The sequence below is a fragment of the Ambystoma mexicanum genome, chromosome 10 (assembly GCF_040938575.1).
Source record: "Ambystoma mexicanum isolate Mex_15411 chromosome 10, UKY_AmexF1_1, whole genome shotgun sequence".
NCBI lineage: Eukaryota > Metazoa > Chordata > Amphibia > Caudata > Ambystomatidae > Ambystoma > Ambystoma mexicanum.
This window is the reverse complement of record NC_090932.1, coordinates 1,406,585,806-1,406,610,150: the sequence shown is the minus strand read 5'-3', so window position 1 is coordinate 1,406,610,150 and position 24,345 is coordinate 1,406,585,806. Positions and strand designations below refer to the sequence as shown.

The 24,345-nt window shown below is 50.7% G+C and overlaps 1 protein-coding gene across 1 annotated transcript in view; it reads left to right on the top strand.

Annotated features, from left to right (window-relative positions):
• The window catches only part of ACACB (acetyl-CoA carboxylase beta), a 3,851,763-nt gene that overhangs the window by 4,038 nt on the left and 3,823,380 nt on the right, over window positions 1–24,345 (top strand). The window lies entirely within an intron of this gene.

Below are 24,345 nucleotides of genomic sequence, written 5' to 3'. Positions count from 1 at the left end.
ACACGGAACGCAGTAAAATACTGCCCTTACCGGCATGGCGCTATTAACGTGTCCGCCTTGGCAAGAGGCCGCTAATTGCGTGCCATTACGAGTATGCGGACACGAGCACAGCGCCATGCCGGTAATGACCCTACCGCCATGCCGCTAAAGACCCCAAAAAGACCCTTAGCGGCACCAGCGAAAGCGCTGATAGCACTTCCGACCTCCAGCAACACGCAAATAGCGGTCACCGTAAAATTGCAGAAACGGAAATAGCGTCATCGCACAGGAACGGGAAAGAGCACGGCGGCCATCTTTAAAAACACAATCCATTGCCATCCTCTGCCCCCAGGACCTGTTTCCACACCAGTGCCATACCAAAGCATCAAGGATCCCCTCACAATGCCCAAGGCAATCAAGACAACAGCAGATCGCTAGCGCAAGGAGAAATTCACAAATGAGGAGCTGATCATGCTGACGGAGACCCTTGCTGCAAACGTGGATGTTGTATTCGCGATTGACATGCAGCGTGAGACCCTGATTAGAAAAAAGGCCATCTGGCAGAGGTGGCCCAGAAAGTCAGTGCGGTGGGCACCACCACTCGCACTGTTAAAGACTGCAGGAAGCGGTGGGACGATCTCCGCCTCCGGGTCCGCAGCATACTGTCTGCAAATCGTAAACTGGCCATGGCCACAGGAGGTGGCGCTGATTCCCCCATCAAACTCAGGGAGTGGGAGGAGACCTGCGCCAGCATGATTGGCTTAGAATCCATAGAGGGAGTCGGGGACATGGAGCGTGGTGCACCCACAACATCAGATGGAGGGAAGTGTACACATGAAACAATGCACTGTGAAAGGTGAGGCACCCCCCAAATGTGAGCCCAGACTCACCCCATAGATGTGGCCACAAACATACATGCACACAGCCCTGCCCATGTGAGTGTCACACCCCAACACACACACATGCACGCATCACCACAGACACTTGCCACACAGACCCATGCATGGATGACCCACCCAACAGCCCCATGACCTGAATGCCCACTAATGAAGTCCCAAAACACAGAACAGCATGATGAACAAAATCTGCATGAAGCACGTTGAACCATCACCAATGCCATCCCCCTCTTTGTCCCACACAGGCTCACAGACCGACAGCGATGGGCAGGACACTGCGACACAGGCTCCCCCTGCCAAAAAACAAGCCAGGGCACAGGAAACGGGGAACATCGCCACCACATCAAGGGACACAGGGAAGAGTGAGCACCTGCAGAGGGGCAAACACAGCAAGAGAGCCACTGCACCAAGACCTGAAGCTACGGCTGCAACAATTGCTGCACCCACTGCTGTGATCCCCCCAACACAGGAAACACCCACGGAGGGCCCACTCTCTGCTGCCACCAGTTCGACTGGTGAGGCAGCAGCCACTGCGCCGCTGTCTGACGTGGAGACCAGTGACTTGCCCATGCAAATGCAGACCACCAGCCCCCCAGGATCCCGAGAAGCAAGCTCACGGCCAACACCAAGATCCAGTAGCCATGGCAAGTCTGGCGACGAGACCATGGCAGGGTGCTGGAGCCCACAGCTGCCCTCACCTGATGGCCGAGACATACACCAAGGTGCAGCAGCCACCCCACGAGCTGGACACAGTGGCCATGACCTGGCCACTATCAGGCAGCGCCAGGAGGATATTACAGCTCTGGTTGGCCAGCATGTAGATGAGGCAGCTCGTCTGAGGGAGGAGTTCAGGGAGGATGCTAGGTAGTCGAGGGAGGGCATGGAAGCCTGCACCAACAGGCTCTGTGAGGAGATGGCACAACTGAGGCAGGTCCTCACCTGCATAGCAGATGCAATGGACCGACAGTACCCACCACCACCACAGGAACAACCAGGCACCTCCTCCTCTGCAAGTTCAAGGCAGACAAGCCCCCGCCGCCGCTCCTTGCGCACCATGAGGCGAACACCCTCCCAACCTCCTAATGGTGGTGATGGGCATGGGAAGTAGGGCCAGCAGGATCTAGCTGGCACATGTGCAGCAGGACACCAATGTTGTGCAAGCCACACATGGGGGTGTTGTGTGGGGAGGGGGAAAGGGTGGTTGCATATTGGGGGCTATGCACTTTTTCTTCTCAAAATATGTTTACTACACTGGTGACAAGTTTAGACACAGGCTTGGACTTCATCATTGTGAATGTGAACTTTATTGGGGGACAGGGCCCATTGTGCGCTTCACCACAAACACCAGTGCACTAATACCCACATCCAACCAACAGAGTTGACCCATGCGATTCAGAATATTTGGTTGATCAGATGCTGATGCACATCGCGTCCCTCCTGGGCATAGCCTCTTGAAGACCTGCAGTCCGTCCCCTCCCTCCTCATCCCCGTCATCATCCTCATCAGGTGGTTACATTTCAACATCAGGGGGCAGTGGCACATTCCGTCTGATACACATATTGTGCAGCATGACACATGACATGGTGATCTTGGCCACCTGCTCATGGCCGTACAGGAGAGCCCCACCCGACATGCTTAGGCACCGGAACCGTGTCTTCAAGAGGCCAAATGTCTGCTCAATCACGACGCGGGTACGGGTATGTGCACGATTGTATTGTACTGTTCTGTGGGTTCTGTACAGGGGTAAGGAGCCACCTCTTCAGGGGATAGCCAGCATCACCTGCATTGGTGGAACAATGGGGACTTGTTACTGTTCACCTCATGTGCAACCTGTACATATCACACCAATCCAGTTTGCATTGTGATTGGCATCCACGAATCCCAGCATGCATGGAGACGATCTGTGTAACTGCAATGTGAGAAGGTGAGCTAGTCCCTGCAAGTGGGCATGCACCATGCATGCCTCCGCCAGTAATTGACATGTCCTGGGTGTGGACAGGTCTTAAGTGTTCCTGGGCCCAGGCAAAATTGGTACCACACTGCTAGTGTACTGCCATTCTGAAATCGATGTGCTGTTAAGCGTCACTTCAGTAGTGGTGTGGGTGTGTTTCAGTACAATGGCTAGAGGTGATCCCTTTGCATGCACTCAAGGGCGCATAGCTGTAGTGATGTTGTACAGCGCAAATTTTCTAATCGCATATTGGTGCCATGTTGCTGATTTGTGTCATATGGGGTGTGGTATGATGTGCAATGGGCATGTGGATGGATGTGTCATGTTTGGCATCTTGGATTGTTTTCCATGTTTGCTGCTTCAAATTGCATGTTTTGTTTCCGGTCAATTGTGGCCTGCCTTGGTGGATATTGGCCTACATCTGTATGTCCATTTGTTCTACAGACGACAGTCCACACCCAGTTGGAGTATGCATCTCCCCCCCCAATCACAACCCACATCACACTGCCATGTGCTTGCCCTGCTACTCACCAAGTAGCCACAAACGTTGTCGGCTTGTCCCTTCATGTAGCGTGGTATCGTTGAGTTCCGCAGGACCATTGAATCATGGGTTGATCCGGGATATCGGGCACAACAATGTGTGATTATCTTGTTTGAGTCACATACCATTTGGACATTGATGGAGTGGAATTGCTTTCTGTTTCGGTAGACTGCTTCATTGTAATGTGGGACCACCAATTTCACATGGGTGCAGTTGATGGCCCCGATGCAACTTGGGATGCCTGCCAGTGAATAGAAGCCAACTTTGGTGTGGGAGATCTCCTGGGTAGTCCGTGGCAGGGATATGTGTTTACTTGTGTGCTTGAGGAGGGCATCGAGCACCTGAGTCAGCGTGCGTGAGAATACTGGTTGTGAGATGCAATGCATCTGCCCTACTGTATGCTGGTAGGTGCCTGTGGCCAGGAAGTGGAGCACAGTTACCACCTTCAGTAGAGGGGGTATGGCAGTTCGGATGTCTATGAGGCTCACAATGTTGTCATGTATCATGTCCACGATGCTGGTGATGGTATCCCGGTCCAGACCGTACAGGGTGTGTATCTGCTCAGGGGTTAGGTTGAATGGACTGGCTCGGATCCTGGGGATTGCTGGCTGCCTCTGTGGTATTACTAGGTGCACTGGTGGGGCTTGCTGCGCCTGTCTCGCCCTCCTCCTCCTACGTCTCCTCTGTGCTGCCTGTTGTTGTTGGTGCTGCAATGCAATCATGTCCTCCAGCCCATGTAATGCTGCTAGTATTGGAACCATCTTGGTGTGGGAAGGGGTGTGGGAAGGGGTGTGGTGTGCTCCTTTTGTGCTGCCACAGTCTCCATTGCCTCCACCTGTGCTGGTTGTGTCCACCTGTAACAGGTTGGGAACACTGCTCATTTCTCTTAGCGGGTGGTTCGCGATGCTGGTATTTACACCATGCCGGTATGGGCTTTTTGGGGCTGTTCCATGCCGCTATTAGCATGTCTGCATGGCTTGTGATGGTGTGCTAATAGCGGCATGCTGCTATTTACGGGATGAGGGGTCGCGTGCCCGCCGACTAGCCGCTATTAGTGGCAACGTTCTTAGCGATGCCGCTAATTGCGGTTGGCCGGGTCGTAATTGGGAAGGGTTTTTAACGATACCGGTATTCCCTTACCGGTATCCTTATTCCCTTACCGCAATCCGTGTAATGAGGCCCATAGTGGTTTATGGCTAAATGGTTGTGCAAGGAACAGATGTAATCTTTCCTATTACATTGAAGTCATGCTGGGGTGGGGTTTGGTAATTTGCTTGGGCTGGCAATAAAGGTGGGGCCCGAGGCCATGGTGTCCGGTATTCAATTGTTTTCTCAGGGTAGAACTAGAGGCTATATGTGCTGGAGTGGTAGTCACATAAATTAGAATGTCTTGGGTGGAGCCAGCAGACCGGGGCGGATAAGATCGCAATCAATAGTTAAAAGAGAACCTGTTTGCTCAGTTTTTTCTCATGTTGCTAAGATATATGTGCGGACCAATCACACTTAAGGTTGAAGGGCTCTAGGCTAGTTGTTACTAGTGATGAATTATGTTTGTATGTGAATGTTTTATTACGTCATGATGTCACGAGCTACCATGAACCAATCCCCAGCAAAGGTGGACTGCAAATATCATATGAAGATGATAATAAAGAATGTCGATGACCCATGAGAAAGATGGAAATTAAGAAAGAGGGAACTTCTTTGTATATGTTTTGCCCAATCATGTGTGAGGGGCGGGTTGTAATAAAGTATCTGGGAGTGTTTTAACTATTACAAAAATGTATCAATTGATGTGGTTCGTTAGGGTAATTTGACTCTGCAGCATTATCTAACTGCTCCCCGGACGATTGTACAGTAAACTTGCTTTACATACAAAACGTGCACTCGTTCCTCAAGTGGTGGACCGGTTTGGGCTGAGGTAATTAGTGGTCTGTCCCCACAGCACTTTGTGAAGTCCTTCCTCGCTTTTAACTGGGCTTTTTTCTACTCAGCTGTCAATAACCACTAGAATGGGCAAAGTGGTTCTGGGATGTACACTGTGCTGCTCTGCACCGCCTCCTCATTCCAGTACTGATCTGGTTATGATGCTGTGACTCACTAGAGGTCTACTTTGTCTCAGTACTGGGTGCAGATGGTGACAATAGCACATAGAGATGTTTGGTTAGGGGTTGATGTTGCCTTATGGATAGGTGATCCCCCTAGGGAGAAGTGACAACATCTGGAGATTTGTCACAGTACACTTAACCAAGATTCAGTCTCTCATAGGAATCAATGGACAAGGCTGACTATTACCGACTGTCTGAGTGGGATACTTGTCCTGATTCTGCTTGGTCACCCCCACATTAAGTTGTAGGGCCCAATCTCAAAGACAGCGCTAGTGTTGAAGATAGGACTTTGATACACAATCACTCGAGTGCCTTTCTGAAGTCAATCCTACTGTCTTTGGAAATGTCATATTGCAGGCAGCCAATAGAAGGGGTCTTTCTAAGGTGAGAGATCAATGGTGGTGGTTCTTGTTATCCAGCATTGGATCTCCTAGTGAAATAACGCCGTTTCAAGCAAGAACTACTGTCGAGCCGCTGGCCTGCTGCTGTGCCAAAGAAAGTAAGAACTGGTTGAGCTAGGGTATCATGCAGCTGTCTGGTTCATTGAAGATGCAGCACCATTTCAGGGAAATGCAGACAGTGTTCATTGGAGACTGTTCAGGTGTGTTACTTTTGATTGAATGATTAACTACTTTTGTAAGGCACTCTCCTTAGGAATTAACTGGCTCGTGTCACCGGACTAACCAGTCACCCAGTACGCAGAGCCAACACAAAGGGAGGCCTTTTATGAGAAAAGCAGATATTTTAAGCTTTATCTTAAAGGAGAAATAATTCTCCGTTGACCACGCCGCCAGAGAGAGGATCTTAATAACTGTGGGCCTTGGACCTGTAATTCCCATAGTTCTTGCTTGGCCCATTGAAAGGCTTGTGCTATCACCATCCCTTGATCCTGGAACCTTAGGACCCGATAACGGGACTACAAACTGATATTAACTTTTCGATATCTAGGAGCTTTACTGTAAATGCATCTAAGCACCAAGCAATCCCAAGCAGAAGTCAATTGGGACTTCACGGGAGACCAGCGTAGAGTTCTTCTCCAAGTGAACATGTGGTCATGCTTGAGGATACCACAAACCAGTGGCTGATTCTTGTATAAATGGTCAAAACTGCAGAATCCTGGAAGAGATCCGAGTGTATAATGCATTGCAGTAGTCTAAGCAGAAATTGGTTAGAACATTCACCACAAGTGCTCTAAAAAGACTTTTACTCAGGCCTTGTCAAAAGGGGAATAAAAGCCCCTATTGGCAGGGGATGGGAAGCCTATGGAGCAGTACAATATTGTCATAATGCATAGGGCAGAGGCAGTTGAAACAGCCCTATATTGGTTACCCCTTCTTGTGCTAAACAAAGGGGGTTCTGGGAGTCTCTCTAGCAGCACGAACACAGCCCATTGATCTGTTCTTGGGTGGATGGCCCCTGGGAGAGTCTCAACCAAGTCTTTAGCTCACTGTCCCTTTCACAGAGAAGAAATAGCCCTGCATATCAGTCTTCGTCCTTCCCAGGGGCAGTTCAGCACCGAAATGCTAGGCAATTCTCCTCTGAACAAGAGTACCAACAGCAACCCCATACACGTGTTTCAGCCTTGTTGGGCATCATCAGTGAGGTGGAGCTGTGCCTCTCTGAGAACAGTGGGCAAGGGGTCCACGTCTGGATTCCCCTGGTAACTTAGGGTGAGACCCAAAGTTACTTAATATGTAAAACAAAGGGGGTTCTGGGAGTCTCTCTACCAGCACGAACACAGCCCATTGGCCTGCAACAAGGGCAGAGGGCAGGAGCCCCTCGCACCCCCCCCCCCGAAGCCAGAATCCAGCCCCAGGAGTGCGGGCACACGGAGCAAGGCCTGCCTGACCTTGTCCCATCGGAGCGCCTGACCCCGCAATTCCGGGCGCATCGCGGCACCACAACGAGGCCGAATCTTCACTTTTCTTCGGCCTGCATCCGCCGGCAGGCGGAAACGCCGGCCACGACGAAGGCCATACTAAGGCCTGTTGGGTGCCCATTACCTCCACTTCACTTGCCTGCAACAAGGGCAGAGGGCAGGAGCCCCTCGCACCCCCCCCCCGAAGCCAGAATCCAGCCCCAGGAGTGCGGGCACACGGAGCAAGGCCTGCCTGACCTTGTCCCATCGGAGCGCCTGACCCCGCAATTCCGGGCGCATCGCGGCGCCACAACGAGGCCGAATCTTCACTTTTCTTCGGCCTGCATCCGCCGGCAGGCGGAAACGCCGGCCACGACGAAGGCCATACTAAGGCCTGTTGGGTGCCTGTTCGGAGCCATAGGAGCCAGGGGCCAGGAACTTTGCCCTTTCCGCTCCAGGTTCTTCATTATTAGAAGGTAATGGCAGTTCAAATTAGTATTTATGGACTATAGATATATACGAATTTAGGGATTAGAATATGAAGATGTCTTCTGAAGCTGCCACTTACATTGCTTGCTTACATTGTGTTGTGCCTTATGGTCGCCAATAGACCACAACTGACTGTGTTTTGCCCTGATTCATGCTGTGCCTTTAGTCTTATGGCCCTTGCCTTTCACTGCCAATTTGATCTTAGGTGACCACTGTCTATGTACATGGTTGCTGTGCCACCTAGCTCTTCTCTCTCACCTAGGTGTCCAGGACTGTCATCATGCACGTCAGTGTACTCCTTCCATTACTCTACACACTATCCCTTCGACTTGCCCAAGCTCTCCAGCTACCTACGGTAACAACCTCCACACTCTGGGTTAAAATGGACCAGCCTTCTACCAGCATGGCATCCCCACGACCTCTCGCGTCACCTAGAATGAGCCCGGCAGCACCCGCCGTAGGCCATACCAACCAATACCTCAACGACCCAGCTTTATGGCTGGATCACTTTGCTAGGAAACCTACACCTAACCAACCCTGCCCCCTCTCTCTTAGAAATAAGAGACTAGGCACCAGATTCCGCCTACGCCTACGCCACATCCGTCACATCTCCAGGAAACAAACCCCCCTCTCTCCTGGATCTCTGTCAACTGCCACCACATGCAAACCCACCACCTCCGAGGTTAAACTGCCCATGTTCAAAGGTGCCCTTATTAATGCTAGATCCCTCACTGCACACGCACTTGACATAGCTGACCTCATCACCACGTCTGACCTTGACTTCATAGCTATCTCCGAAACATGGCTAAATGCCGCATCTGGCCCCTTATTAGCGTTAGCCCTACCGCCGAACTACTTCATCACACGATGTGACCGCTCCACCGCCTCTTCCAAAGGCGGCGGTGTGGCCTTCATCCATAAAAATACTCTTGACCTAAGAGTGTTACCTGATTCCAAACTCACATCAGCTGAATTGCTGTCTGTCAAACTAGCACTCACACCTAACCAAACAGCCACCATGCACCTAATCTATAGACCTCCAGGACCCGCACCAACCTTTGTCAGTGAAATCTCCACTCTCCTCCTCAACAATACAAAGAACAATTCTCAAACAATCATCCTAGGCGACCTCAACTTAGGTCTTGGTGACTTAAAAGATCCTGTGGCCTCTGACCTGGAGATCGCTCTATCTGACCTCGGCCTTACCTTATACATCCAAGAGCCTACCCATATTAAAGGTAGAACACTTGACTGGGTAGCTGGCTCCAATTGCAATATCAAGCTCCTTAACAATACCCCCTGTCTATGGTCCGACCATCACATTATAACTTTCAACATTGAAGCCACACCACGAATCCCGTCACCATTAGCCCCAGCACTCCCAACTAGAAGCAAAAAAGATATAACCAAGGAGAAACTCCTCCCATTGTTACTCCCGTCCCTTAACACAGCCACCAACTCTTACTCTGATCCAACCTCACTAGCACACACCTACAACCAAACAATGCGAACTGCCATTGATTGTATAGCACCTCTCAAACTTAGAAAGGCTAAACCTCAAGCTTATCTTAATTCATGGTTCACACCACAGTTAAGATTGCTCCGCAAAGCTAAACGCTGTGCCGAAAATCGATGGAAAAGCCACCCCTCAGACGAGCATAAAGACAGTTTCCTTCTAGCCTCACTCTCCTACAAAGATGCCATCATCACGGCAAAAAAGGAATCCTTCAACAACCGCATTATACAAGCCGACTCGAACACCAAGGAACTCTTTAAAATCCTAAGAGAGCTTGAAACTCCAGTCGCCCCCCCTGACACATGCGTGAAAGATAGTAAATGGTGTGCCAACATCCAAGCAGCCTTACTAAATAAAATCTCCACACTACAAGACAAAATCAAAGATAAACAGGACAGCCTGAAGCGCGACAACCACGTTCTTTCCCTCACTAAGGCCCCCTTGCCAGACTCTGCCAATATCACACCATTCGCATTCTCTCCGCTTACCGTGGCAGAGGTAGAAAATATAATTCTTAGAATTAAGCCAACTAACTGCCAAGGTGACCCGTGCCCAGCCCCTACTATCAAGGACTCAGCGCATGAGTTGGCCCCATTCATCACGGCCTTCATCAACTCTTCCTTTCAAACAGGTATTGTCCCGGACAATCTGAAGGACGCTTGGGTTATCCCACTGCTTAAAAAACCTTCCCTAGACCCTAACATTCCCACTAACTTCCGACCTATCACCACTGTACCATTTCTGCTCAAGATCCTAGACCGTGCCGCATACTTTCAGATCCAAAATTACTTGGAAACTAATAACTTGCTAGGTCTACGACAATCTGGTTTCCGCCCCAGACACGGGACAGAGACCGCATTATTAGACCTTAAAACTCAAATCTAGGTTCTAAAGGATCAAGGCAAACTAGCAATGCTACTACTTCTCGACCTTTCAGCCGCATTCGATCTGGTCAACCATCAGATCCTGTGCGAGCACCTCCATTCCGCTGCCAACTTCTCTTCTTCGGCTGCGGCTTGGATCAAATCTTTCCTGAGCAACAGATCCATGAGAGTCTTTGCCCCATCCGCAGCCGCGGACCCTTCCCCGATTTACTGTGGCGTTCCTCAGGGATCTTGTGTGTCACCTACACTCTATAACATTTTCACGAAACCACTCTTTGATGTGCTTGACTATCTGGGTGTCTCCTATACCAACTATGCGGACGACACCCAGATACTCATCCCCATCACTAGTGATTATCTAGGTGACACCAAGGCCCTTAACGACGTCTACTTGGTCATCCAAGCCTGGATGGCCCAACATCAGTTGTGCTTGAATGATGACAAGACGGAGCTCCTGATCTTGGGCACTGCACAACGCCTGAGCAGACTAGAGCCGTCCTATCAGTCATTCAACATAGATGGTAATATCATTCGTGTCTCAAAAGATACCAAAACGTTAGGTTTCTACCTTGATGCCACACTCTCATTAACCCGACAAACCAATGCTGTCAGATCTGCGTCTGCATACACATGCAAACTTATCGCAGCTTGCAGACCATTCCTCACTACGTCTAACAGCGTTACGCTAGCGAGAACCCTTATTATGGCTAAAATTGATTACTGCAGTGCTCTTTATCTTGGCACCAGCCAAGAGAACCTGAACAGACTTCAAACGACACAAAACAACGCCATTCGTGCCGCTTTAAACATTCCCCGACACCACCACATCACAGAAACCAGAAGTAAGTTAAATTGGCTACCTGTCAAACAGAGAATTTCACTCAAAACACTCGCCCTTACGCACAAATGCCTAGCCAACAAATCCCCGATCTACCTTGGTAGTCGACTGTCGCGCCATTCTACCTCCCGACCTCTAAGAACAGCCCAATCCCACTGTCTAGCGATCCCCAGATTTAAATTGCAAAAAGCAGGGGGCTCAAGTTTCCCCGTCTTAGCTTCCAAGTTATGGAACTCCCTCCCTGTTTCAATTAGAGCGGAAGACTCTTTCAATACCTTCAAAGCCAATACTAGATCTTGGCTTTTCAACCAGCTTTAAGGCCGGCTTCGCGCTTCCTCCTGACCTACCCTGACTTGCCGACCGCTACTATCACCTATCGGCACTGAAACTACTGTACATATGTATATAAGATCCTCTTGTAAATGTATATAAGGATTCTGTGTTATACCTGCATATCGGATCCCATGTGTAAATGTTTAATGTTTCTCTGTTATACCTGCATATCTGTAACCTTGTACAAATTGCGCCCTGATGCCTCCGGGCCTGTTGGTTTGCGCGTTATAAATAAATAAAATACAAAATACAAATACCTGTTCTTGGGTGGATGGCCCCTGGGAGAGTCTCAACCAAGTCTTTAGCTCACTGTCCCTTTCACAGAGAAGAAATATCCCTGCATATCAGTCTTTGTCCTGCCCAGTGGCAGTCCAGCACCGAAATGCTAGGCAATTCTCCTGTGAACAAGAGTACCAACAGCAACCCCATACACGTGCTTCAGCCTTGTTGGGCATCATCAGTGAGGTGGAGCTGTGCCTCTCTGAGAACAGTGAGCAAGGGGTCCACACCCTTCTTGTGCTAGTATGCTTCTGCCTCATGCCATGCCTCAAAAAGATACTCGCCTATCACTTTCTGTTTATTTAAGAGCCAGCAAAGCCACCTTGATACTAGAGCAACAGCAGAACATCAAACACCCTACTTTGCGGCCCTCCACATTAATGAGCCAAGTTAAGACAAAAAACAGTGTGAGAAACAGCAACCCTCTAGAGCTTTGGGACACTGACGTACCATGCCGGTGAAAAGGAGAACAGGAGTTCGAGAAAACACTAACCGAGCAGCTGATAGGAGGCAGTAAACTGAGCCGCGCAGTGCATCTCATCAGTGGCATGTACCCCTCACCGCCACTGCTCCGGTCACTAGACCACTATAGACATTGTACTAAAGCAAAAGAGGACACTGACCGCCGACTTGCGCAGAGAAAGGGAGCGGGTTTATGCTACCTTTTTGAGATCCTTTCTCTACTGGACAAACCCATGGGGGGAAAAGACAGGACCTGATTGGACAGGAAACGAGACCCAGTCCAGACAAGTGAAGGGGGATCAAAGACGCTCACAGGAGATTGGGGTTGTTCGAGTGAGTTCAGAGGAGATGGATGTGGTGGATCAAGAGACCAGCAGGAGAAAATAATGAGCGGTGGACTGTGTTGGTGATTTTTGGAGATGAAGTATTGGGTTAGTGAGTGAAAGCGTACTGGGGTGTGTGTGTTTGTGTGGCGAGTGGGTTAGGAGGGTTATTGGACAGAGTGTTTGAGATGCAAATGATACGGATTGAACCAAAGGTGTTTGAGTAGTGGCTTGGGGGGAGGAATAGGGGCTTAGAGGGAGGAGCAATGGTTTGGAAGGAGGGTAGTGAGTTGATGGGAGGCGAGTAGTAGTGGGTGTAGGGGAGTAGTGGGAGGGGGAAAGTAGTTGGCAGAGGAGAGTAGTTGTGGGTGTAGGAGAGTGGTAGTTGATGGAGAAGAATAGTAGTGATGGAGTGGAGTAGCAGTGGAGGGTAGGAGGAGTGCAGTTGGAGTTGAAGTAACATCAAAGGGTGGCAGCGAGAAGTGGGAGCAGTGAAACATCAGAGGGACAGACGAGTGGTGGGAAGCTTGAGATGGAGGGTGAGACAGTAAGAGTAGAAGAGAAGAGGTAAGCAAGTGCAAGGTACTGTCTAAATCTTCCATTAGAACACTAACAACTGGTTAGGGAAGGGATAGTTAGGAGGTTCCTGAGGAAGTTTAGATAGGCCAGAGATGTTTCCTTAAATGTGGGTTAAGACTGTGATTAGACAGGTTAGGGGTTACCATTCGATAGCACTAACTAGGGCTTGTGGACACCTGGGTCATGAAGGAGGTACCAATGGAGATGAGAAAGAGAGGGATGGCCAAAGGGAATTCAAGGCCAGATCTCCCCTGCCAGCTAATCAGCACACACTACGACCAAGTCTCGGTGTCTGCCTTTGGTCGCAAAAGACTCCAGAATTGTGCCTTTGTAGAAGCCTTTTAATTTGGTGGTCGGCATACAAAAAAGAGCTAAAATATATCCTCTGTTGTGTGTAGTGCGCCTGTAGTCAGCAGGCGGGGGAAGCAAATCATAAACAGAACGATTCCCCCTCCGCAGCCTTGGGCCAGGTGTGTCAATCAGAGGGTTTCACCCCAAGCAAATGTCTCTGTCCTTTCAGCGCGATGCAGAAAGGAAGCATCCACCAGTCCTTTGCTCAGGCGAGTATCAAAAGTAGCCCTATGCAGGAGTCTAAGCAAGGGCAATACCTGTCAGTCCAACCGCAGTCCCATGCAGAGCATCATCCCTCATCTCAAGTCCCAACACTGCAGCGCATCCCCCACTATCCACACAGGAGCCAGCCACCAGGCCTTGGGATTATGTTCCTTGCCACATCAAAGTCACACAATGTCTATTCACTGTTAATTAATGCTGCTATGTGAGAACCGCAGACACCAGTAGAACCTTAGAAGACTTCACTGTCCCGGCAGGTGCCTCTCCTCTTTACTATTTACCAGTCGTAGATCCATGGACCCATCCCTACAGTCCTACTGCAATCAAACCTGTGTTAAGCAGTGCGCCTCTGGTGCGCCTCTGGTCCTCAGTCACTCAGCCCCCACAGCAGAAGTGATCTGCTTAAAGTTGAGTTCCTCCTGCCACAGTTTTATCTCAGTTGGCACCAGCAGATCCCAGCAGCAGATCCCGCCCAGCAGTGCATTCTGCCAAACAGAAATGCCCCCAAGAGCGCATCAAGAGGGGGCCTCCCACGCAATCCAGGTGCCGCTGTCATGAACCACAGCACCCGCGGGTCGACTCCCAGTACCACTTCCCTCGTTACACTAGGATCAACTCCACCACCTTGCTCGCTCTGCCGCCAAGTATTGGGGTGCAGGGACAACGCGCTTCACAGCACGACCCTGCTCCCGGCTCTTCCAGCCAAAATAATAGCCTGACTACTCCAGACCCTTCTCTCCGCAGCAGCACAGCGTCTCCTCAAGTATGGGCCTCTCGACGCAGGGGGCACCACCATCTTCCCACCTAGCCTTCCACTGAGGCACTCCCGGCCTCAAGCCCAACGTCAGCCTCAGTCTCCCCAGCTGGTCCTGATCGAATGCCACTTCAGTACTTTCGCCAAACCTGCGTGGCCAATGAGCACCGTCGGCTGCCCCGATTTCCACCTCCAGACGACTCATACAACTGTTGGTCGACCCCGAGAATCAGCAGAAGTGGACGCAGCTGTTATGCACACAGGAACGTGCAGCAGCAGTTCAGATCCTACTGCAAAAATGATCAATTCAAGGATCCAGGCGGGAACTCACACTAGACACGTCCTAAAAGCATGGACCCTTGCCACGCCCCATTAAGCTAAATCTGTTATACAGCATTTGACTGTTGTTTGATGGTGTCCCAGAGGAAGATACAGGATATTCTGGTGAACAAGAAGAAGGAGCTGGACAACCTGATGGCATGTTCAACAGGGTTTTATATAAAATAAAATAAAAACTCCTAACTTGCCCTATCGCTATAGGGGAAGTTCCGTATGTAACAAAAGTAAAGCTAAGGGTGCATGTCAAGTCCAAATAAAATGTTTTAATTGACCAGAGACAAAATGGGCAGCAAAGGCATCTGTTGCACCTCCAGAAGTATGCAGATACAAATGAATTAGTATTAGTTATAAATGCTGATTCCAATGCTGATAGAAGGTGCCTGGCCTCGTTAGGACTCTGAGGCTCCCACTCGGGTTGTAGTCCTATTTTCTTTTCCTACATCCACGCATTCCTATCACCTAGTCCTTCCTCTACTTCTCTGACATCATGAGGGGACTGGTCACTCTTGAGGTCATAGGACCAGCCTTCGCTGTGCTTCGCTGGATATGCATGGTCGGCTTTTGCCCCCGGCCTCTGAACTTCTGATTCTGATTTTAATTGTTTTTAGCAGCTACATTAATTTGTTTTCTTTTTAGGTTTGGGTGTATGCCCGACCTGGCGCTTGACTGGCCGTCGCATTCCCTGCACGCACACCACTCGCTGGTGCTATTATTTCGTTTACTTGTTTTTACTGAGTTTCATTTATTTTCTTTCCTTGTAAGCACTGCATTGATTCCAATGCTGATAGAGGGTGCCTGGCCTCGTTAGGACTCCGAGGCTCGCACTCGGGTTGTAGTCCTATTTTCCTTTCCTACATCTATGCAATCTTATCACCCAGTCCCTCCTCTACTTCTCTGACATCACAAGGGAACTTGTCTAGTAATATTATGTGTGTGTATAAGGCACTGCCTCCACGACAGCGCAGCGGGAAAGAGCATGCTGCATCAAAGTCGCGCCCAAGTTAAGCCCGTCGGGGCCACAGACGGCCTTGATGGGCTGCTCTCCCCTCCTCTGGTAAGTTACACTCACCAGACCCTGGTGCAGTTTGCACTGATCGATAGTGTATTTCCCCCTTAAATTTTGCTCGCAACATTTGTCTGCTAGTACTGACTGTAACATAGGAAAGTGTGCGTATAGCGCCTACTTCCTAAACACATAATCTCTACTGGCACATGCCACCTATGTATATGAGTTCTTGCAAAATAAATCCGATGACATCTTGTGCCGCGCAGAGACCTGGCTGTCTGACAGCTCTGCTCCTACCTTCTCCGAGGCCCTTCCAGAAGGCTATGAACTCCTCCACATAGACCGGGTCGCATCCCATCCTAGAGGGGGAATTACGATAGTATTTAAATCCAATTTGGCTATTACCACCATTCCCCTGTCACACAATCTGAAAATTGAAGGCACTGACCTCATACACGTGTCCCAATTATAATAACAATAATATAATGTAACACACCCCATCAGAGAATGAGACCAAGATATCGTTTTGCAAGGATAACAAAGTTTATTTAATAGATAAACATGCCAGCAAAGAACTCATGTACTTTCGTTGTCTGTATCTAACAGTATGAAGGTCTGTGCTACTTGGGTAACAGGATGGGGGCGGGAGGGGTCTGGGATCAGGTTGTAGTTTGGTGTTACTGTCAGATGATAATGATATAAATGCCAATAAAAAAAGTAATAAAATAAAAGAACTCTGCTGCCTGAGAGCTCTCTGCCAAGAATTACATGGGCAGCACATTAAAAAGGGAAAACACATCATTGATGACGAATTGGACTAAACAGATATTGGGCCTCATTGCGAGATGCCCGCCAAAAACCGAGCCATTACCGGCATGGAGGTATTAGCGCGTCCGTGCACCCTTGACGCTGCTCATAGCGGCTGATTACGAGTGCGCGAGCACGCGCAAACCCCCTTGCCGGTAATGGCTACACCGCCATGCCGCTAAAGGCCCTCCAACCCCCTGATAGCACCATCGCGGGACCCGCCGATGCTGCCTCCGCCAAGGAGCAACCCCTTAATAACAACCTGGTAATAACAACATGCTAATACCGGGCTCGTAATACCGGACCCGGAAGTAATGTCATCGCATCGGAACGGGAAATGTGCCGGTGGCCATCTTTAAAAACACAATCCATTGCAATCCTCGCAATCCAGCAGTGCTACAGAGGAGAGACCAGGGCCATAGCAAACATCATGTCGAAGGCTACCTGAAAAACTACCCCGCCTGCGCAAGAAGCGCTTCTCCGATGAGGAGCTAAATATGCTGGCCGATACCCTTGCTGTCCATGCAGATGAGGTCTTCACTAATAACCTCAAAAGGGAGGTCCAGCTGAGGAAGAAAGAGATCCTGGAGGAGGTTGCATGCAAGGTGTCAGCGGTTGGCACCACCCCCGCACAGTCAAAGAGTGTAAAAAAAGATGGGACGACCTCTGTCTCAGGGTCCCGAAAATCCTTTCCAGCAATCGCATGGAGGCCATGGCCACATGCGGGGGTGCCCACTCCCCAGTGAAACTCATGCGCTGGGAGGAAACCTGCAGCACGACGATCCAAATGGAGTCCATAGAGGGCTTCGGGGAAATGGAGATGGGTGCTGCGACATCTGGAGATGGAGGTGAGTGACCCTGCAAACCCCAGTTGGCCAAACCATGACGTAGTACAACTGATGTGAAAGTGAGCCAAGCCAAGGCAATGCATGGCCCATCATACACACATATACATATGCTGATATGCGACTAATGCTACCCCGTACTCTGGGTATTTCTGTAATATGATAGTGGACATTATTTGGAAGGTTGCCATCCAGTTATCGAAACTCCTTGCTACTGTCCCCCTCCTCAACAAAACGTTCTCATCTTATTTTACATCCTCTATTGACACATTCAACCCCCTCTTCTGACAATCTAGCATGGAAAAAATGTCAATAAATTCCTTCCTCCAGATTTTTTCTTTCACTTTGTCATTTATGTACCATGCCATTGCCTTCATGGACCGACCCTGTGTATCTTTTCCCATTGTTGGCCTGCCATACTTAGTCATGGCTGGCCCCCTTCCTTGTCTGCTGCCACAGCTGCCGCTACCACTGGTGGTACCAGCCCCTGCGGTGGGTTCCCTGCCACTGGCACTGCTGTTGCTCCTATAGGTGCTGATGGCTGACCGGGTGTTGTCCCCTGGGGACTGCTACCTTGCGGGGCCCCTTCTGTACTCGGTACCAATGGTGCCCCTTGAGGTGTTGGGACCGGGGTCTCTATAGGTTCTAACCACGCCCCCCGTCCCCTCTTCCATTCCCCTGAGGTCCAGAGCCCCTCTGCTTTTCCTTGCATACAACGCCTTTCCATTTCACCCATGCCTTCAGGTGCTCCCTCTCCTCGTCATCACTGCTCTCTGCTTCGGATGATGAAACCCCTTGCTCCTCTCTGAATCCCCTATGCCCTCTCCTCCTCTGATAGGTGCTTCCCTCGCCTCATCAATTTCCTCTCATCTCCTGCTGTCCCCTCCTCTCCCCCCTTGGCTACCTTGCATCTCTCCTCCTCCTCTGCCCCTCCTAGGGCTCTTTCTCCTCCGGAGGGCGTACCTCTGATCTGTACCCCTCCCCGGAAGGTCTTTAAGGCTGGCAACCTTCTTCATATTGCCACTCTCAACTCTCGCTCTGCCGTCAAACACTCCTCTGACATCTGCCACCTCCTTGAAGAACTAGACCTTGATGTCCTTGGTCTTACTGAGGCATGGTTCACGGCCAGCTCTGTCACAAGCTTTGACACTCTCCTCCCTGATGGCTACAAGATCATTTCAGCACCCAGATCCTCCCGGTCCGGTGGGGGGGTAACCCTTATCTTTCCTGAGTGGATTCCTGCCTCTATCATTCCCACTCAGACCTACTCCTCTTTTGAATGCCTTGTCTGCAGGCTTTCTCTCTCGTCTACCCATTCTCTTACTGTGGTTACCATCTAGCGGCCTCCTGGTCAAATCAATTCATTTCTCTCTGAGTGGGCAGACCTCTCCTCCTCCCTCCTGGCCTCTACCACTCAACTCCTTCTCCTATACATTTAGACTCTCTTTGCTCCTCCTCTGTACTCATCCGTGACCTCTGCGACTCCCTCTCCCTGTCCATCCTCCCCTCTGGCCCGAATCACTCTGCAGGGCACACACTTGATGTCTTGATCTCCTCTGACCCCCCCCTCTCCATCCCTCTGACCACTCCTCTCTCCTAGAGCGATCACTCCCTCCTCTCATCTCATCTCTCCCTCTCTTCCCCCCAAGCCAAGCCTGCCCCAACACTGCAACCTACCTTCTCGGACATCCGGCCCATGAAGCGTGTGTCAGTTGAGGCTTTTGCCGCCACTTTCTCTCCCCCCTCTCCACCTTTGGCTTTCTCACATCCTGACAAAGCCCTGTCTCTGCTCTACTCTTCAATTTCTGATACCCTTGATGCTCTTGCCCCTGTCATGAGGATCCGTTTGAAGTCCAAAGCCAACTGCAATTCCTGGTATGACTCTACGTAACGTAAGTGTAGGGCAGCTGAGAGGAAATGGAGGACTTCCTGTTCATCCTCTGACAAACTGGCCTGTCGCCTGTTAAAATGCCGACTCTCTGTCCTAACCAAGAAGAGAGTCCACATTCAAGCTCGTGTCTCTGCGGCATCTAACAACTCGGCCGAACTCTTTAAAATCTGCAAGGAGCCGGCCAACCCTGATGCAGTCTCTACCCTTCCTCTTGCCTCCCAGGCTCTTTGCAATGCCATTTCCTCTCACTTCATTTAAAAAACCCAGGACTTCCTGTCCACCCTCTCCACCCACACCCCTCCTCTTCCCTCCTTTAGCCACCCACCTACCATTCTTCTCGTCCTTTCCTCTTTTCACCCCTGACAAGGTTGCTAGACAAGTCTGATCTATGAAAGCCTCTTCAAAACAGGTTCATCCCTGTTCCTCTAAAACAAACAAGGACCACATTGACATCCTCGCTCCGACCCTTGCTGATTTTTGCAACCACTCCTTTGCCTCTGGATCCTTCCCCTCCCCTCTGAAGCACTCCTTTGTGCATCCTCTTCTCAAGAAACCCACAGCTGATCCTTCTTGTCCAGCTAACTATCGCCCAATTTCCATTACTCCCTTTCTTGGCAAACTCCTGGAAACGTTGGCCATCTCTCAGCTTAACCTTCATTCCAATTCTGTTGGCTGTCTCCATAACCACCAGTCTGGCTTCAGAGCGGCCAGAAGCACGGAAACTGCTCTCCTGAACATCCGTGAAGATCTGCTCTCCAACCTTGACTCTAACATTCCCTCTGTCCTCATCCTCCTCGATCTCTCTTCTGCCTTCGACACGGTCAACCATACCATCCTGCTCAACCGTCTCCGTGAAAACCTGGGTATCACTGATCAGGCTCTGGCCTGGCTGACCTCTTTCCTCTCAGATCGACCCTCCCAGGTCCAACTTGGGTCCTTCCTTTCATCTATCTTCCTCTCTACCTGTGGTGTTCCCCAGCGGTCTAACCTCTCGCATTGGCTATTCAACCAATACCTTTCAACCCACTGCATTGCCATTTTCTGCTCAAATTTCCAGTGCTACGCTGACGACACTCAATTCATTTTCAGGCTGCCTTCTGTCACCTCCTCTCCCTCCCTCATCTCTGATTGCCTAACTGCCATTCAAGATTGGTGTGCCGCCAATGATCTTTGTCTGAATGCCAGCAAGACGGAGATCCTCCTCATCGGCACACCTTCACCATCCTTTGCACTCACTCTCTGGCCGGCCTCCCTTGGCCCTCCTCCTACCCCCACCTGCGAGGCTAAGAACCTCAGGGTCATCTTTGACTCCACCCTTTCCTTCTCCGCCCACATCTCTGAGGTCCCTAAAAAGTCAAATTTCCAACTGCACCTCCTAAGAGGTACTCTGCCTTTCCTCTCCTTCCCCCAGAAGCTCATGGTATCTCAAGCTCTGGTTCTCTCTAGCTTGGACTATTGTAACAGCCTCTTTCTAAATCTACCTGCCTCTACTCTCCACCCTCTGCAACTAATCCAGAACAGGACTGCAAGTCTTGTCCTTGGCCTCAAGCCCTGGGATCGTTTCTCTCCAGCTCTGAAATCTCTCCACTGGCTCCGAGTGGATGCAAGGATTAAATTCAAAACCCTCTGCATTGTCCACAAGGCTTTCTGGGGCCTGGGTCCTCAGGGTCAGTCGTTTTTCTAAGAAATTATTTGGGGGTAGATCTCTGTCTTCGGCTGGGGCCTCCCTCTGGAATAGCCTCCCTGCCACTCTAAAACTTGAGGAGAACCATCTCCGGCTCTGGAAGCACCTCAAGACCTTCCTCTTTTCTTCTGCCTTCGCTCCTCTCTCACCTGCTGATCTGTTCTCTCTTGGCACCATGCACCTGGCCACCCTCAGTCCTTTGGGTCCAGGTACCTGCTCATCCTGCCACCCTCCTGCCCTGCCTCCGGGCCACCCCTTGCACTGGGGTCTGTATCTGTACCCATACATCCCCCCTTTTTCTTCCTGCACTTATCAGACCTACCCTGTCTGCTGCCTTAAACCTAGCACTTGCAAATTGCTGGCTGCATTACCACTGTTAGTTGCCTTTATTATTTATTTATTGTTATTTATCTGTTTCTCCTCTGCTTCGCACTTTCCACCTCTACCTCCTTCCATGCACTTTTCCCCACCCCCCTCTCCCATGCACTTGCGCGTTCTCAGTGTCACTGGACCTAGTAAGATCGCTGTTTTGCTCTCTCCTGTTCCCCTCCCTTGCCTTGTCGCGCTCTGAAACACTTGTGTACGAGCGCGATAGAAAAAAAATATCAATCAATCAATCCATGTCCAGATGGAGGCCCAAACCCTGCCACATTGAAATGCATGCTGTGTGCCAATCCCATTACCAATAGACCCCCAACACACAGGGACCATTTGCATGTCATACATCACACAGGCCTCAATACAATGACATGCCACCTGGTACGCATCAGTGGTGAATGGAGACGCCACGGCTCCTGCCAATATGCCCCCCTTGAAAGTACCCTGTGTGACACACCTATTAGATTGCAGTGCATGAGAAATGAAAACTGTACAGCACCAACTCATGCATCTTGCATGTAACACCATCACTTATGCCCTGCATCTCTTCGACCCCCACAGGCACTGATGCAGAAGGTGGAGGCCATCTACATCCAGGGCCAGACCACAGGGCACTGGCCATTCCACCTCCGGCGGCCCACAGTGCAACCCAGGGCACTTGCACAGGCCAGCCAGGCACATGAGTAAACCACAACAGCGGATGAGACTGCGGCCACTGAGCTGCCAACAACCGCTGAAGGGGTGGCTGATGGCACCTAGTCCACTGCCACAAGTTCAGTGGGTGAGGCAGCAGCCATAGCCCTACTCAGTGATGTGGATGTGGAAGTGGAGGAGTACGTGGACCTCGATGGAACAATCCATGTGGAATGTCGCCATACCCCAAGCCCCTCGCCCCACCCCCCAACACGCCACTCAGGACACACTGTCCAGCCCCATGCTGGATTCTGCAGATCAACTGCACAGTCCAGAACTGACAACCACCCGAGAGGCCAGTCCTGCAAGGGCCCACCCAGTTGCAGCGCCCTCTACCTCCACAGCCCCCACTGACATGGAGGCACGCCTGTCAAGGGTGGAGGCCCGGCAGGACTCGATGCTCGAGCTGGTGCGCCAATATGTGGCTGAAGGCGAGGAAACACGCCAAGAGATCCGTGAGGCCAGTGCTGGGACCATTGCAGCCATCAATTCTAGTGCAACCATGATCCGTGACAGTTTGGGGGCCGTCACGCAGGTCCTAACCAGCATGCTTCAACACATGCAGCACCAACAACCTGCACCTGCGGTGCAAATCACATCTGCATCCACCCCATCGACCACACCTTCATCCTCCGCTCCCTCCAGACCATGTGCGGATGACAAGGCGGAACGCAAGGCAGACTGAAATGCTGCCCCCGGACACACAAAAAATCCCGGAAATAGTGTGGGATGACAGTGGGTGAGGGGGTGTAACGCTCACCTGATTCCCACGGAGGCGCCGACCCGTTCTGGACTGCTACAACTTCTTCCATGGTAAAGCGTAGTGCTTGGCAGATGGACTGGATTGGACCCCCAAACCTCGTCTGTCTGGCCCGTAGAATAATCCTTCTGTAGATGGGAAAAGGGAGTTAACTGTCTGCTAGATTGTGTGTGAGATTCCCCCCTTTTTCCTCTTCTCACCCTCCTCGAACCCTAGCTGTGCCTTCCGCAGGCTCTCACCTTAATTTCTGTATGGACGAGCTCTCCATCCTGCTTCTGACGCAGGGGCGCGTAGATTTCCAGTTACTTCACTGGATCTCAAATTTGGCGAGGGTTCGATGTCTGCTTGCCTTTACCAAAATGCTGCCGTAAGTATATAGTTCAAAAGATCAAGTCTTATTTGTCCCTTGGCCTTTGTTTAATTTTCAGGGACTAGGTGAGGAATCCGTGTGGAGGAATGGATTCGCCGAGGTAAACTCAGGTGAGTACTTTTGATGAAGGTGTGCCGTAGTGGTTTGCTCCGACACCTTAATGAGTGTGTCTTATTTCCCCATAGGGGCCGGGGTACGGAAAAGCCAGAAAAGCCGCTCCGACCCGAAAGGGAACTGAGGTCCCAACAAAATTCAGGTAAGACTTAAGGTGAGTAATCTGTCCTTTTGCAATTAGTTCGTTGCTCACCTTGTTTTGTCCTTTTTCTCCGTAGGTCTTGAATGCGACCGATGTCGCCTATGGGCGCTGAAAATGTTGCCGGCGCCACGTGAAGGTAAGTGGAAGCAGCGCGGCAGCGTGAGAAGCAGAGAGCTTCTAACTATTGTCTTTCTTTTCCGTAGAAGAATCCGGATACTGGATGAAGGTAGGTAATGTCCTAATGCTTGCCTTTCTCTCCTTGCAGGTGTTCCAGGTGCTGGCGGGCGTGACAGGAGCCAGGATGCAGGAGCCGAGTCGGTGAGCGTCCTGCTGCAGATGCAGAATAACGCGAAGCACATGTGGCCATCCGGGTGTGGTTTAAATAGCCTTGGAAGAGCTTCAGGTGAGTGTTCTTCCACTGGCCCCACCCGAGTAAGAAAAGAGTTCCTGAAAGAAAATAGTTCCTCCCCAGCCTTAGTTGGCTTGGAGCTTCAGTCAGCATGGTCTGCCTCGGGTGAGTATGCAGCATGGTCTGCCTCAGGTGAGTTCACCCAAGCATTACCATATGTTCTGCCATGATGAGCCTGGCACCTATGGCGCCAGGACAGACGCCAGGACAAGGTCCAAAGAGCCCCTATAGGGGTTTGCTGGGTCCTGCTTGGTGAGTATGAAGTCTGCTTCCGGGGACGCTGGGCCTGACCTGGCTCCTCGGGAGCAGGCATCATGACAGCACTCCCCCCCCAAGGCCCCTCCCAAGGTTGTTTTCCCCGGGGGTTTTGGTTTGTCTGGGAAGGTCCGGTGAAATTTTTTAATTAACCGAGGAGCATGTACATGGTCATGGGGTTCCCATGACCTCTCTTGAGGCCCGTAAACCTTCCAATAGATTAGATAGAAAAGCCTTGATTTTATCATTTTAGAATCTAAAATGTTCTTCACCTCGAACTCAGGTTCTCCCT